The sequence below is a fragment of the Toxorhynchites rutilus genome, chromosome 1 (genome assembly GCF_029784135.1).
Source record: "Toxorhynchites rutilus septentrionalis strain SRP chromosome 1, ASM2978413v1, whole genome shotgun sequence".
NCBI classification, from domain to species: Eukaryota; Metazoa; Arthropoda; class Insecta; order Diptera; family Culicidae; genus Toxorhynchites; species Toxorhynchites rutilus.
This window is the reverse complement of record NC_073744.1, coordinates 191,912,591-191,928,036: the sequence shown is the minus strand read 5'-3', so window position 1 is coordinate 191,928,036 and position 15,446 is coordinate 191,912,591. Positions and strand designations below refer to the sequence as shown.

Here is a 15,446-nt window from a genome sequence, read left to right as displayed (position 1 = left end):
ACATAACATATCTCGATATCAGATAGGCTTTTTTGTGTTTTTGAGTGACTTTTCAAAGTTAACCGGTCGTCCGTAAAATCATTTTTCCACTCTTATCCAAAAATAATTTTTTGCAAAAATTTATTACATTTGAACTACTGAACTGATTGAGATGATCGACATATTAAATTGAAGCCAATAAGCCAATCTTTTTTGAAAAAATATCACACTTACCGGAAAGATAGGATTCTAGTCGCATAGGTCTAGTCTAGTCACATAAGAATATTGAACGAAGACTTAAAACATGTTAAATTTACAAAATAATGACTCTAAAACGAAAAAAACACCTCTCTAGAACCCTCTTTCCAAGTTCAATACTTTTTTCAATATTTTTTCTATTAAAAATCTACCTCATTGGCTTCAATTAGATTTATTGATCATCTGAATCGGTTCAGAGGTTCAAAAGTTATGATTTTTTGAAAAAGTCATTTTTGGGAAAAAGTGGAAAAAATGAGTTTTCGGACAACACTAAAATGGAAATGGACATAAGTTTAGTTTAATAATAATCTATTTGGTTTCTGATACTAATATATTTTATTTCTACCATGCCATGCTCCTGCTATCAAATTTTCGTTTCCTTGTTTTTTTGTTTTCTCCGCTTTTTAAACGAAAAGATATAAATTTTTTTATAATGTCATTCCTTGTTTTTTCACAATGGAATAAAGTGGATGGCAAAACATACATTTCTCCTGCCATTTTCTTCGGCAAATCAGCTTCGTTAGGTTCCAAATGCGATTTCATATTTCGGAATAGAATTTCCATTGCTAAGAAGAAATTAAAAGTCTCATCATTCACTATGCAGATGGGAGAGTTAGAAGCTGTAGCTCGCAAATATGAAAAAAGAGACGGTTGATACAATCTAGGTTGTGTTTTGCTGACTACCAATCTCTTGTTACACTGCTGACATGTTCTTTCCCGCTGAATAATTTTTTTGATGATGAAACCAGCTATATAGAACAACGAATTTTGTTCTGTTCTGTCGAGAAAAGTTTTCGCTTCATCGACGGTGTACTCATAGTCGAATTCAATATTCATATCATCCACATTATCACTAGAATTAGATGAAGCTGAAATTCGATATGATGTCGATGCTGCTTCATTGTCCATCAATTTCTGGGCTGAACATTCTTCACGCCGCTTTGATAGCAAATCTATCAATCCAATAAGATGTTGTTGTGTATCGGCTGTATACGAAGCATTCGGTACTACGGTCATGTATTGCGAAAGAGTCACAATTTTCAAGTTATTGCTGAATTGCAATGGAGTTGGGCGTCGTTGCTTTGCACGAATCAATGAGAAAAGACTCTCCAGACAATCTTGGACGAACCGCGATGTAAATATTTGTGGGTGTCCTTCATGCAAAAGCCGATCTGTCAACCTCACAATTGCATTCGTGCAAACGATTACACTTGTTTGCCATGGTTTCCAATGTCCGTGTCCTACTTGGAGATCATACATTAACCGCACCATGGTCTTCAGATGAGCGATATCCTCGTCATATTTCATAGGATCATTCAAACAAAATACTTTTTCTTCTGCCCTATTATTGATAAGCTCGAACCATCGAGCAAAGTCTTCTATGAAGCATGCGGTAGTAAGAAGCTCCGGTAATTCTCGTATTTCCGCATGAAACTTCAATGCTGCAGCCACCGTCCTGTTGCAATATTTTGTTGCGTTGCATACTTTCATTTTATCTATTGAAGATGTTCTGTTGTCAAAGCACACATCCGAGGCCGTTAGTCTGTGACAAAGCCGCAACGTGTTGTTTATTTCGGAGTTCACGATTGTGGTTAAATGGTCTCGATGAACAATATTGGATGTTAGCTTTTTTTCACGAACATACCAATCCGGAACTTTCAGGTAGACATTGTTCAACCAGCCATGTACTGTATTTTTAAATACGTGTACGGGATTGGGTATGATCTCTAGCATTCTGTTCTCAGCGTTTGGATGAGGTATCGCAGCATTTAATGTCTCATTTTTGCGACGAATATCGATCCCCAAATCCTTCCACATGCGCTGGTTTTCGGACCCGGAATCTGTTGTTATAAAATGGACACGCAAACTGATTCCCTCTGCTCTTGAAACTGCAGACAATACAGCATTCTTCAAAAACTCTTTTTGTATAGAGTTGCCGGTGTACTCGAAAGCAACCACCTGTTTCCAGCGCGCTGCGATTCCAACTAGCATGAATACCAAAGCTTTACAGGCTAAAGTTTGGGACATAGGAAGCGTTGTTGTTCCAACAAACTGCTTCGTATTTTGGCAAAACTCATTTGCCTCGTCTATGCTCATTTCGTCTAGAACCAATCCGCAGTCCTTTTCTTCAACCGACATTGTGGAGACTTTATGTTGTAGCAGCTCGAATATATCTTCAAGAATACCTACAAAATATCATTTCATATATTAACATGCGATGAGACATATGATTATAATTACATACCAGGACTGAAACGAACTCCTTCAATTTGGCGTAGTAAAGTCCTCGTGGATGGGAACGGGAAGCCTTTTTGAATAAGCTTGTCGTATCCACCTTGACATGCAAACCGAATTTGTAAATTTTCCGTAATCGTTTCATTGGACCAACGTTTCACTTTTTTAACCTCTCCTGTTAATAGCTTAATTTGATCTTCTCTGAAAAGCTTCTTCAAGGGTTGTTTTCCACGAATTCTCGAGGTCAGATATCCGCATTTTTTCTTCCATTGTTTTACAATTCTATTAACGGTTACATCAATATAAAATATTAGAAAATAACATATTTTTTGACACACTACCTTTTCAGCTTGGAAATTTGATGTTTCAAACGAAATATTTCTTCCTGTAGTTGTTTATCTCCTTCATATACGTCAACCAAATCATAATTGTTCTCAATACTTTGTATCTCTTCCCATTCCTCATTCGCGGATGCAGCTAAGGTCGGAATTTTCGTAACTCCATTTTCATTGTATTTCCCATCAACAAAATGAGCCTGTATATATACTAGTATTAGGATATGTTTTAGAATTAGTTTTTAATACTTACGCTACATATTCTTGTGCTTGATTTGATTTCAAAGAATGGAACTTCTAATTCACTGTTCACGCAAAATCGAATCCATTCTTTCCGAATATTTTTGTCTTGAGGGAACCGATAAAATTTATACTCAGGATGAGTATCCGTCCTTCGCTCACAATTTAAGGCTTTACACTTCATTTTTATTTTTGAATTACGTTTTGTATGAATAAAATGGCTTCCTAACGTTGTTTTGGTTGTATTCCTGCTCATATAATAAGATAGAATGTTTTGGTTCAGACAATGAGAATCTGCATAACGCTGTAACGGTTGTCAGATTAGATTTATTTGCTAAAAAAAAATCCCAAATTTGTTTTGGAAACGATTATATTATAGATATGGGTATTTAAAAGACTTATTTTATCCTTTTAAAGCATATTTTTGAGATTGTCTATTTGAAAATATGCAATAATCATTGAATTCGCACCAACCAAATGTTACGATTCATTAAAATAGAAATTTGAAAAATCCGATATTTTATAATATTTGGCAGCTCTGGCATCTTCATGTCATGGCTTCGTTTTTGGACGACGAAGAAGAGTAAGAAGCCAGTTGTCTGGTCTTGTCTTAGGTCAGATGGTGGTAAGTTGGTAATTCGCGATGGTGTCGACGTCTGGTGACGACTTCAAATTAGGGCCATAATTTGTGTCCCAAACTTGTTAGTGTAATCTCTATCAGATTAGAAGATGCGAAGCCGGTTTTTAAATTTTAAAATTTGAATGAAAATTTACACATCATGTTATTTAATCACTTGAAACACGTATTTCTGACTTTCATTCAACCATATGGCTATACAATTCCAAAATTGTTGCTGATTTTTTTCATTATAATATAAAATTGTCTTCATAAACAATTTTCGTATGAGACTTTTTCACTACCTGCAAACAAAAATGTTTTTAATTCAAAAAGAATACTAATTTGATATGGAAAAGCTAATTTTCATTCATAATTTTAATTTTGAAAACGTTCATTCCGACTGAAAATCAGCTATTCGTTGACGTTCCCCTAAACTAGTAAACGAAACACAATGCCGTCAACGCGGATCGCTGTTTTGAAGAAAACAAATACTTCTGACGTGTGAGATGTTGGCATCAAAAACATGGCGGGTGCCATACGGCTGAGACTAACGCTATAACTTCGATACAACTTTTACGAGGTACTAGATCGCGGTCTCTATCCTGTTTTACCGAAAGACGCCAGAAGGGTTTTGTCAGCGATTTAAATCCACATGCGGTTGTCTGTGTGATCGCTGACGAAAGGGATTCTCGGGTCGATCGCCATGGGTCAATATGGGGTTTGAAAAGGATTGAAAGGTCTCTTTCAGTTTAAACGGCTTAGAGAACGGATCTACGTTTTGAGTTAGTAGGAAACAATAGGAGTTCATACACAAAGAAAGTGGTTATAAGGTGATAGAAATTGTGCAAGTATAAAGGGATTAATTATTGAAATTTGAATTTGAATTTAGATCTAGATAAATCAAAAGAATCACAGTGAAAGTCGAGAAAATTATAGAGAAAGATTTTATTTTGAGTGGTGTATTAGTTAAGGTAACTATACAAAAAGTATGAATTTACAATTAGGCCTAATTGAGTTTTCGCTTGAAGATGAAATTCCTTCAAGCGAAGGTGCCAATCTGGGAGTGTTGAAATCCCAATACTTTGGCCGGTTCGACCTTTGGCATCCGGGAAGGCCGTGTGTCGCGCACGATAAGCCCGGAAAAAGTCACACAACAATCCGGAGAAAGCGCATACACCATTACGTGCGTTACCATCTAGTGAAGACACCACTCAGCGTAGCAGCAAGTGCACTTGTTCTCGACCACCGAGGGAGCCACAGAAAAAAAAAACTTGCAAGTACTAGAGTTAAGGCAAAATTTGTGATTAGGGATAATTTAAATTTAATAGAAAACAATTGTATATATACGGTATTTCACGTTATAATTTATGTTTATTGAATTTCGGCTGTTTTGAGGCCCTTCAATTGTTCGGTTTTCGGGTTCGAGGTAGCATAGGCTCTGGGAAGGCAAACCTTCAAAGGAAACCTTTCCATCCTGGATGTTGTTGAATACCAATTGATTGAATTCTATTCCTTGGTGAGCGCCAAGACAATTCAAGTGTGGGTTGAAGATCGTTGGCAGGAACTCGCCCTGAGGTCTCACGGTCGGGCACGGGAAACTGAAGAGACAAATCTCGCTCCTTCACGGCAAGTGTAATAACTTGCCTGGCGCTTAAGTGAAGGTTGTATCGCCTCCTTGTCCTTGATATCCTTCCTCCCGTTACAGTGATTGTTCGGTCATGTTCAAGAAATCCAGATTGAAGATCGTTTCCGGCAAAATGAGAACCTGTATTTTATAAGAATCTCAAATAATTGCCTCATAAAATTCTTGAGACAATTATTTCATTGCTTCCGTTTTATGGGGCGTTGTTTATTACACAGCATAAGAACTAAAAAGATGCTTGATAAATTTTATTTAATTTCCATTTTATTTTGTTGAAAAGAGAACAAAATATTTTAAAATGGTTATTTCTGAACATTGTAGTACACTTTAGTACAAGTTTAGTAAATATTTTCCATTTTTTTATTCTTTTGATGTTTATTTATTATTAAAATTGCATTTAACACTAAACCTACCACGACCGGGTCAAATAATTCACAATGTCAAGAAATATGGCCTATATTGAAAAGAAACTTCGGAATGTATAATATTATACTAAGAAGATCCTGAAAACCTTCAAAACGAATGCTACTCACAAGCCTTAAAGAAGAAAAGGATCAATTGAAGTGTGTTTAATGAGCTCGTTTCAATTTTAAAGATAAAAAATTTAAAAAAAAAATGGATAAAATAGTTCCACTAGTTTAATAGCTATGAATTCAAAAAAATGTAATTTTGAAAAAAAGGAGAAAAAATATTTTTTTTGACCACCCCGAAATGCAAATGGGCACCCCTAATGAATAAATAAATAAATACAGGTCTAATATTTTGCGATAAGGAACAATACTACTATTTTTTACGAGAAATTGAGAACCACTAGATCGGTTCAGCATGGGATGGCTGAAATATGTAATTCAAATGCCGGAAATTTAAAATCTAGAATGAAAGAAAAAATCCTAAAATTCAAAACCTTTAAAATTTTTACGATTCTTTAATCTGAAATCCAGTAAAGTCGAAAATCAAGCATCCGAATTCCAAAAATCTCATAATCGAAAATTAATTGAATTGAAACCTTTAATACAAATATTTGAAAATAAAACAAAATAATATTTGGAAATTCCAGAATTTAAAATTTAAAAAATACCCTAAAATTTCGAAAATTCTTAAATCTGAAATCTAAATTCTAAATCAAAATCTAAAAATTAAAAGACATAAAAACTGTAAACTAGCAATTTAAAAAAAAAGCTAAAGGTAAAGGATTCTTAATCAAAAATAAAATTACCTTAAATTAAAAAATAAAATAAAATCTATTATGTTTAGTGATTTTATTTTATTTTCATTTCAGATTTTCAAATTAAGTTTTTTTTAGATTTTCTATTTCATAACGATTTCAAATTTATGAATTTTGGATTATTAATTTTCCTTGAGATTTTTTATTAAATTTTTTTTATAAAGATTTTCTAAGTCGAGTTTTTTTTGTTTTTAGATATTTAGCTAGAACCAAAAAAAAACACGACTCAAAAATCTTTAAATAAAAAAAATGATTCATAAATCTCAAGAAAAATCTATAAATCAAAATCCAAAAATTTTGAGATCTAAAATTGAAAATCTGAAATAAAAATAATAAAACTCAAAAAACATAAGAATCCAAAAAAATAATTAAAATTCGCAATCCAAAAATGCGGTAATATTAGAACGTAAAAACCTAAAATTTCAAAACTCTTATATCTGAAATCTAAAAATTTTAAATTTAAACATCTAAAAACTGTAAACTAGCAATCCAAAAAAAGTTAAAAATCAAGAATCGTCAATTTTAAAATCTAATAACCATAAATTATAAAAAAAATAGAATATATAATCTAGATATCTAAAAACAAATAAGTTTCAAATTTGAAAATCTGAAATCGAAAAAAATATCAATAAAATTTCAAAAATAATAAATCATGACATCAAAAATTCAAGCTATCCAACAAGGCCAAAAATCAAGAATCGTAAATTCAGAAATATAGTAACCTTGAATTAGAAATTAAAATCAACATATTACCTAAATATCTAAAAAACAGAAAAAATCTCGACTTAGAAAATATGATATCAAAAATTAGATTCAAAAATCTAAAAAAGAAATGTATAATCCAAAATTCGAAAATTTGAAAAATAAAAATAAAATCAAAGATCATAAAAATTCAAAAATTTGAAAATTAGCAATTTATATTTCATAATGATTTCATTTCATTTTGATTACAAATTTATGAATTTTGGATTATAGGTTTTCCTTGGGATTTTTTATTCAATTTCTAAGTCGAGATTTTTTTTGTTTTTAGAAATTTTGTTGGAACCAAAAAAACCGACTCAGAAAATATAATAATTTTGAGATCTAAAATCTATATATCTAAATTTAAAAATTTGAAATAAAAAAAAATAAATTCAAAAAACATGAGAATTAAAAAATTAAAATTCGCGATCCAAAAATGCGGGAATATTAGAACATAAAAACGTAAAATTTCAAAACTTTATCATCTGAAATCTAAAAATTTTAAATTTAAACATCTAAAAGCTGTAAACTAGCAATCCAGTTGAAAATCAAGCATCGTCAATTTAAAATCTAATAACCATAAATTAGAAAAAATAGAATATATAATCTAGATATCTAAAAACAAATAAATTTAAAATTTGAAAATCTGAAATCGAATAAAATATCAATAAAATTTCAAAAATAATAAATAATGACATCAAAAATTCAAGCTATCCAAAAAGGCTAAAAATCAAAAATATTAAATTCAGAAATGGTGCTCCCTTGGCCGAGTGGTTAGCGTCATAACTAACATGCCGGGTGTTCGGGTTCGATTCCCGTTCTGGTCGGGGGAATTTTTCGCCAAAGAAATTTCCTCCGACTTGCACTGTGATCACGCGTATTCTAGAGCTTGCCACTCAGAATGCATTCAAGGCGTGTTATTTGGCATAGAAATCTCAACTAAGTACTAATAAAAATGACGCAAGTAATACTACGTTGAGATGGCGAAGTTCCTCTAGGAACGTTAGTGCCATTGAAGAAGAAGAAGAAGAAATTCAGAAATATAGTAATCTTAAATTAGAAAATAAAATTAAATCTATTACCTAAATATCTAAAAACAAAAAAAAATCGATCTGATTTGAAAAATTAGATTCAAAAATCTAAAAGAGAAATGTATAATCTAAAATTCGAAATTTGAAAAATAAAAATAAAATCAAACATCATAAAAATCCAAAAATTTTAAAAATAACAATTCAATTGCTTTAATTCCAGAATGTAAAATGTAAAAACCTTAAGTTGTAAAAGAATAAATAATTTTTAGGATCCAAAATTGAATCGCCTGGAGTTCAGAAATTTAAAGCCATTGTAAAATCTAAAATCAAAATGTCTAAAATTAAACAAAATTTAAAATTCCTGATTTCCACAAATTTAAAAATCAATGAGTCTTAAAACCAAATACCAGAAAAAACTAAAATTCAATTATGTAAAATTCAAAAAATCTGAGATTTTTTAATTTAAAACCAATAATGAGAATCTAGAATCGAAAAATCAGAAAAATTTGAAATATTCGTATCTAATTATCTGAAATCTGAACTCCAAAATTCAAAATTTACTTCAAATCTAAAATTCAACAGTTCCAAGATTCAAACTCTAAAATTAAAATATCTAAAATTGAAAAAAAAACTATAATCTACAAACAACTACAAATATTTGAATCTTTGAGTTTTTTCTTCCCTTTCCTTTTTGGTTTAAGAGGCTATAAACTTTGCAGTCATATGCTTCTCCCCGCAGAGTTTTAATTCTTTCGATTATTTCATATTTTATTTCAACTCCAGATTTTTGGATCATTGAATTTTAAGAGTTCAGATTATTGGATCTCAATTCTTAAAATGCTGAATCCAATAATCTGAACTCTTAAAATTCAATGACCCAAAAATCTGGAGTTGAAATAAAATATGAAATAATCAGAAGAATCAAAACTCTGCGGGGAGAAGCGTATGACTGCAAAGTTTATAGCCTCTTAAACCAAAAAAGAAAAGGAAGAATAAACCCAATGATTCAAATATTTTGAATCCAATAATCCAATAAACGAAATTCTTAAATTCAAAATTTCTAAAAAATCTGTAATCTAAAATTCAAAAATCCCAAAAAATCTGAAAACTAATAATCTTAAATCTAAAATCCAAAAATTCAATTTAAAAAAAATCTAAAATCGGAAGATTTAGAACGAAACTTGGTTCATGAGTTTTAGTTCACTAAAATTTACGAATCGAAAACCAGCAATCCATCGGTAATTCATGCATCGTGAGCTTTTCATGAGTATGTCATGAAGCGTTAAAAATCGAAAAGCCTATAACATCACGAATGGAATTTTGAAATGAAAAAAATTTGAAATTTTTGAATACAAAATTGAAAAACTTTAAAGATCGAAAATCTAAAATCGATAAATCCAAAATCTAAAAATGAAAATCGTAAAAATCTAAACTCAAAAATATAAAAATTAACAACAACAAAAAAGTCTTATAATCCAAAGCCCTCACATTATAATCCAAAACATCTAACATTCGAGAATTTAAAATATCTAAAGAAAATGACAATTCAAATAGTCAGCACAAATAAATAGATAAATAAAAATTTAAAATCAAAAATCTTACAAGAGTTATAGACTATTGATGGTTGAATATGAAAAAAAGTACACTGAGAAAAAATTTAGTACTCTTTTTTTTTATTTACAAAATAAAAATTCAATTTGCAATATTCAAAATACATATTTTTTAATTTTGTTTTTTCATACAAAATAGAAGTCATGCAGAAAATTTAAAAAAATGGGCCCAAGATGGTAAAACTATTTTTGACTTTGTGGAACACCGAGTTTTTAGGAATGTTCGAAACTTTGAATTTTTGTATGTTAACAATAATTTTTTGCCACAAATTATGAATCCTGATGTGATTTCAAACAAAAAAGGTTGTTATCAATCTCCTTCTAAATGTAGCCATTTTCGAAATATTTAAAAAAATATTTCTAATTTATTGTCTTTTTTATAGTAAATAATCCTTTTTAATATGTTTGTCGTGTTGTACCGTCATGTTCATGAAATTTTATGAATTTGCTTATAATTTCCAACAACTTTTCCAAATACATCATCATGGTTCATTTTTTGACTCAAGCGTAACTTTTGAAAAGGGCGTATCGATTTGAGTAAGAGAAATCTTTGATAATTTATATCTTAAAAAATATGAATCGTACCGAAATAGTGTCTTAGAAAGAGTTATAGAGTATTGTGGGCTTTATTTGAAAAAAATATACACTAAGAAGAAAAATTAGTACTCTTTTTTTTATTTACAAAATAAAATTTTAATTTGCGATAACAAAAAATATGTATTTTTTTCATATTTTTTTCAATTTTTTTATATAAAAAAGAAGTCATGTAGAAAATTTAAAAAATGGGCCCAAAATGGTAAAACTATTTTTGACGAACTTTGTGGAATTTTTAGGAATTTTCGAAACTTCGAGTTTTTATATGTTAGCAGTCATTTTTAATCACAAATTATGAATCCTGATGTTATTTAAAACAAAAAAAGTTATTATCAATCTCCTTCTAAATGTAGCCATTCTCGAGATATTTAAAAAAATATTTGTAATTTATTGTCTTTTTAATAGTAAATAGGCCCTTTAAATATGTTTGTCGTGTTATACCATCATGTTCATGGGATTTTATGAACTCGTTTATAATTTCCAACAACTTTTTCAAATACATCGTTATGGTAAAGACATATGTTTAGGAGTTACGTTACGAAACATTCGAAGACATGTGGGTTAATACAAAACGTAGCGAAACTAAAAAATCTTTTTTATCTTAATACAAACTTCAATCAATCAAAAAAGTCACAGGAGGGTTGTGTCCGAGACACGACCGCATAGTTGACGTAGGATTCCATTAGGCTATCTGTTGATTTTGGATATGTTTGAAGAATTACATCGTTAAACTCTTTGATAATGATTTGGTGACCAAACGACCCGTTCTCGAGCGGGAACACACTTTGGTTTTTATTTATGAAAATTGAAATAAATCGTTTCATATATCAAGTAATTTTCAACACAACTTCTACCAAATATTTTACACTTACACTTGTGATAAATTTTTCACAATACACGATCAGTCATTGATATGCAATTCCACGAAGCAACAGTTCGGTGGGAGCAAAAGCTCCGCCTACTATCATGTATTTGCAAAGCCGATTTCCTCCAGGCAGCTTGGTTTTGATGTCTCTGTTAGCGACCCACCACACGTGTCATAAATTTCGACCAATCAGATGTGGTTATTTTCGTTAGGATAGGGGTTGAAATTTTTCAATAGTTCGATAGTTAGTTTTATGACATATATTATTATCAACAATGTTTTATTGTTTTGGAGTGGCGAAATCGATTGACGCAAAAATTTCATCAATCCATCATGAAATGACTGAGCAATATGCGTTTGAAATTGGACAATTTTCACGATGTGCTCGATTTTCAATTTTCAATTTATACCCCAACATGTTCCGGAAAGACGTAATCCTGCGTCAAAAAAATAAAAACATTTAAATTTTATCAATTCAAAACTGCCTTCGGGCCTGCTAGTTCGATGGGAGATTAATCAGCCTCCCTAAATGAATATTGCTCATGGCGTCGCTTGGTGCCGCCGAAAGCAGACTCGTTTGCTGAGGAGTGCTGAGCGACAATGAAAATGTCTTTCTAAAGGTAGGTCGAGAAAGAGTATAAACTAGTTTTCTTCGCAAGGGCCCTTCTCAGTGCTAGAAACGAATGAACGTAAAGTTTAAAGTCTCTATAATTCAAAAGAAGAAAAATATTGCTACCAGATGTCACGAACTTCGAAATTTTTTGCTACTATGGTGCTACTCACCCGTGTAGTTGGCGCAAAGGCACCGCAAAAATATTATTTTTATTTTATAGAATTCCTTCATGCATTTGTCTGACACGGGCTGTGTATCGTTCGTTCTTGTTTTTGAAGGGACTTTAACCCAAAGGTCATTCGTCCCTAATGGGCTGTGTATGACTGGAGCGCGTTCCATTATATACATGCATGCATATGCCCTTCGCTTCTTTTGTCAAATCCAGTAAAAGGTGGTTGATGAAACGTATGTTTTTGACGTGATACGTTCCATGTTAGTTGTTAGTAGAAAATGTAAAAATAAACAGTATTTTTGATCGGTTTTATATAGTTTTTGTGGTAAGTGGAAAACAGTAAAATAAACTCTTTTGTTTCAAAACAAATTGATAGTCCTGAGAAGGACTGGAATGGTTTAATGGGTTGTACGGAATATGCTGCGTTTCAGTCGGATGTAGCAGTTTAGTTTTGGGAGCGGTAGCTTTTACGGATTCGCTGATGCTTTCCTTGACTTTGGCGCCATCGGCTTCTGTGCGTCGATTTGCGAGGGTTTGATTGGCACCACCACGACGAGATAGCGGGTGTGATACGATGCGATGCAATGCACTTCGCTCATCTGACTCCTTTGCCGCATCCAATTGTTGATGTGAAGAGGAGCGCACCAGCAATGCACACTAGATTTAATTCGATGTTCTCCGCTGCTTCCTCTTCTTTGCTCCCTTTGCCGCATGGCATCCATCGTTGGTTGCTGCACACTGCACACTAGAAGCCCAGATGTTTGCCGATCTGAGCGTTGAACGAGAATGAGAAATCCAAGGAAGGAAGGTATTGAATTAGAGAGACTTTAAACTCTGAGAGTTCATTCGTCTCTAGAAATCCAAAAATGCTACCGTCCTTTTATATCACTCGCTCGCCATGCAAATATTTGACTTATCGGGGAACGAATGAAGCGAAGCAGGCGAAAAAGAAATGACGTCAATTTCGACCAATCAGTACCGTTTGGATAGGGGTTGAGATTTTTCAATTGTTCGATAGTTAATTACATGATATCAATTATTTTATTCAAGGTGAAAAATTGTTATAGAGTGCCGCAATGTTTTGATGTAAAAATCTCATCAATCCGTCATTAAATGACTGAGCAATAAGCGTTTGAAATTGGACATTTTTCACGATGCGATCGATATTCGTTTTTTCAATTTGTACCCCAATATGTTCCCGAAAGACGTAATCCTACGTCAAAAATTGTTGGAAATTATGAGAAAATTCATAAAATTTCATGAACATGACGGTATAACATGACAAACATATTAAAAGAGATTATTTACTATAAAAAAAGATTATAAATTAGAAATATTTTTTTTAGTTTTTAGAGAATGGTTGCATTTAGTAGGAGATTGATAATAACCTTTTTTGTTTTAAATCACATCAGAATACATAATTTGTGGCTAAGAATGATTGCTAACATACAAAAATTCGAAGTTTCGAAAATTCCTAAAAATTCGATGTTCCACAAATTTCGTCAAAAATAGTTGTACCATCTTGGGCCCATTTTTTAAATTTTCTACATAACTTCTATTGTATATGAAAAAATTTAAAAAAATATGAAAAAATACATATTTTTTGATATCGCAAATTAAAATTTTATTTTGTAAATAAAAAAAAGAGTACTAATTTTTCTTCTCAGTGTATTTTTTTTTTTCAAATTAAGCCCACAATACTCTATAACTCTTTCTAACACACTATTTCGGTACGACTCATATTTTTTGAGATATAAATTATCAAAGATTTCCCTTACTCAAATCGATACGCCCTTTTCAAAAGTTACGCTTGAGTCAAAAAATGAACCATGATGATGTATTTGGAAAAGTTGTTGGAAATTATATGCAAATTTATAAAATTTCATGAACATGACGGTATAACACGACAAACATATCAAAAGGGATTATTTACTATAAAAAAGACAATAAATTAGAAATATTTTTTTAAATATTTAGAGAATGGCTACCTTTAGAAGGAGATTGATAATAACCTTTTTTATATTAAATCACATCAGGAGTCATAATTTGTGGCTAAAAATGATTGTTAACATACAAAATTTCGATGTTTCGAACATTCCTAAAAATTCGATGTTCCTCAAAGTTCGTCAAAAATAGTTTTACCATCTTGGGCCCATTTTTTAAATTTTCTGCATGTCTTCTATTTTGTATGAATAAATAAAAATAAAAAATTAAAAAATATGTATTTTGGATATTGCAAATTGAATTTTTATTTTGTAAATAAAAAAAGAGTACTAATTATTTTTCTCAGTGTATATTTTTTTCATATTCAACCATCAATACTCTATAACTCTTTCTAAGACACTATTTCGGTACGACTCATAGTTTTTGAGATATAAATTATCAAAGATTTCTCTTACTCAAATCGATACGCCCTTTTCAAAAGTCAAAGTCAAAAAATTCCCAATTGCTGTGGAAAACTCATATTTCCTCTAACCCAAACGGAATACACACTTTCATTGGAATCAAAATTACTCATGTTTTGTCATTTGTCGATTTCATTTGGAACTACTCAATTCGCGTTGACGGCGGAATGGTGTCGACATCTAGATACGATATTAGTTTGTATGAGGCTAACTATTCTCTATCAGATTAGTCGGGTCTAAGACAGTTTTAATTTGTTAAAATATGTATGAAATTTTTTTCTTTGCGTTATTTGCCCACTATAAATACGTTTGTCTGACCCCAGTTTCAATTATTTTCTATGAATTTACAGATATTCTCACCAAAACTTACCATTATAATATAACATTATCTTTAGACACAATTTTTGTATGATATTGTTTCACTACTCGCAAGCAAAAAAGAATTTTCATTTACATAGAGTACTAAATTGATTTGGAAAAAATAATTTTCATTCATAATTTTGATTTTAAAAGTGTATTTTTTTCTTCCGCAAATCCATATTGTTATGCCCACTCCCCCATTTCGTAATACGAAGCTCAATGCCGTCAACGCGGATAGCAATGAACAATAGCTCGATAGTGTGTGGGGCTTGTGCAGACGGCTTGCACAAACTATTGGTTGTGGGTCAGCACCATTCACAATATTGTCTGTGCCTCAACAAATTCTAAAGGTTAGATCTGAAGATCAATCAATAAACAGTTCTGCGATTGGACCCATGAACGTGCGCTTAGTAAAAAAAAAAGTAGATGTGATAACGAAAAATAAATTTTGGGCGGTACGAAGTTTGCCGGGTCAGCTAGTAAAATATAAAATAAGGCCGATTTTGATACATTAGGACAGAT

The 15,446-nt window shown here is 31.4% G+C and overlaps 1 protein-coding gene across 7 annotated transcripts in view; it reads left to right on the top strand.

Annotated features, from left to right (window-relative positions):
• LOC129762697 (uncharacterized) overlaps positions 1–15,446 on the top strand; it is a 458,495-nt gene that overhangs the window by 359,215 nt on the left and 83,834 nt on the right. The gene's annotated exons all lie outside the window — the stretch shown is intronic.